We start from the raw sequence: 2,062 nt of genomic DNA, 5'->3' as shown, positions 1-2,062 counted from the left end.
CAGGTGGCGCTGCTGCTGCATCAACAATCAGCTGAGACTCAAACATACAAGAGTGTGTTCTTGTCTCATCTGCACTCAGACAGACAGACACACAGGGAGACAAGCTGGGTTCAAACCTGTGACATGGACACAACTCATATTGATACACAGACATTAAAAACCAGTTATTTGGGGGGAAATTAAAAATGGAATCTTTTTAGTGAACTAAAATTCTAAATGCCATCAGGGTTATCTATCAGAAATAATATCATGTCCCCAACAGTTTTTGTTGTTCTCTTTGTGTCTGTATCTGGTTGTGTTTCCTGTGTTTGGGACTCTACGTTGTGGTCTGATGTGTGGTGGGGTGTCCTGCAGAAAGATACAAGGCACCGGACACAATTCAGAAAAGTTCAACAAGACCTTGGTTGCACTTTATTGGTTCACAGTAACAATCTGCTTACTACCAGTGGCTGCTGGCTTCATCACCTTATGGGGCATTACAAAGTCGTTGCTGTGCAGCTGTTGGGTGCTTTGGGAATAGAGGGGATGGTGAAAAGGGCAGTGAGGGGATCAGGGTCTACAGTTGTACCTGTCTGCTTGTTTAACCTCATTTACCTTTAGATGACTTTCTGTTCTGATCAGAGATCAGTCACAGCAGCTCAAGATATACAAGTATGTTCTGCACAATAAACAAGATATTCAGATATTCAGGATTCAACCTTTTCCTGAAAAGGAGCTGAAAAGAAAAAACTACTGAGGACACGACTCTCTGATTTCACTTTGCGATGACGGAGGAGAAGCTGAAGTCCAAACTCCAACAGAGGGTGAGTGTTGATCACACTGGTTGTTAAGATTGGTGTGTGCTTAATGTGACCCAGTTCACTGGAGTAAATGCTTTTTGTTTGGAACGGTGCCAAGGCTGGATTACCAACCGGGCAAACACTCAGATGCCCTCGGACCCCCAAGGGCCCCAGAAGCCCGAGATTCACTGCATGCCAGCTGCTTTGTGAAAATGTAATAAATTACACATTTCCTCAGGAATCAGAATGTAGAAAATCCTGCAGCTTTAGTTCATTTTGTGGCCCAGTCTTTTAGCAACCCTGTCTCCTAGAAATGACATTTATTTACTACTAATGTGTTTCACCAAATCTGTGCTGAGAGAAACATAATCACTGGATGGATTACATCAAGTTTAGAAGTTTGTTCCCGTGAAGGAAGAACTACATTATTTTAGACAGTGGGAGAGGATGGAGTCACCAACATAATAAAACTACAGTATTACAGTTACACTTAGTTACAGTTTTGTGTAAAACAAAAGCAGATATTGTATTGTGAATATTGTCAGTAAAACAAATTAAATCCTTTATCAGTGAACATTTTACTGATACCTTGTTGCAGATTAGTATTATATAAGCAAGGAGACAGAGTTGCTTATGGAGGTGTCCTGTGCTTACATGGTACATATTCCTTAATAAAGTGGTGTTTAACCATAGATAGATAGATAGAGAGATACTTTATTTATTCAGAGGGAAATTAAAAAAATATTAGTTCTTACAGTTTCTTATCCATATTACCACAATAAGAGCCCAACAGCACATTTTTACCCAGTGGCCCCTAATAGGTTTATCCAGCTCTGGCTAGGGTGACTAGATCCCAACAAACAAAATGTGGGACAAAGAGTTTGTTTGTGTAGGACCCATTAGCAATGCTGTGATACAGCCTAAACTCTTTATTTATAATGTCTTTGTAGTTGGTGCATTTCTTTTTCTTAGTCATGTTTTCTCAAGTTTCTCGTGCACAATGGAAAATATCTTGTGTACACAAGAAAGAATCTGATGAGCACAAGATGTTTTTGGTGTTCAGTGGAAAAGTCTTCAAGAGGACAAACAGGAAGGTTGGAATGATGGTTGAGTGACAGCAGAGGAAAGATCATAAAACTTCAGGTTCTTGAAATTGGAGGTCCATGTTGGCCAGCGATCCATTAGACACGGTCCTGTCTAGCACATCAATGGGAGACAGCTACTATTGTACAGTATGTAGATCTTATACCAAAAAGTGTTGGTATATATAATAACTGTCCTTT

The 2,062-nt window shown here is 40.1% G+C and overlaps 1 long non-coding RNA gene across 1 annotated transcript in view; it reads left to right on the top strand.

The window, feature by feature from the left end:
* The first annotated feature begins 718 nt into the window (after positions 1-718).
* LOC118337802 overlaps positions 719-2,062 on the top strand; it is a 15,445-nt gene continuing 14,101 nt past the window's right edge. Inside the window, exon 1 of the long non-coding RNA XR_004797190.1 lies at positions 719-803. This is a non-coding gene — a long non-coding RNA (uncharacterized LOC118337802). The remainder of the gene's footprint in view (positions 804-2,062) is intronic.

The sequence above is a fragment of the Morone saxatilis genome, unplaced genomic scaffold, assembly GCF_004916995.1.
Source record: "Morone saxatilis isolate NCDOM2014 unplaced genomic scaffold, NCSU_SB_2.0 Contig4, whole genome shotgun sequence".
Classification (NCBI taxonomy): domain Eukaryota; kingdom Metazoa; phylum Chordata; class Actinopteri; family Moronidae; genus Morone; species Morone saxatilis.
The sequence above is the reverse complement of the archived record's forward strand: the minus strand, read 5'-3'. Positions and strand labels throughout refer to the sequence as shown.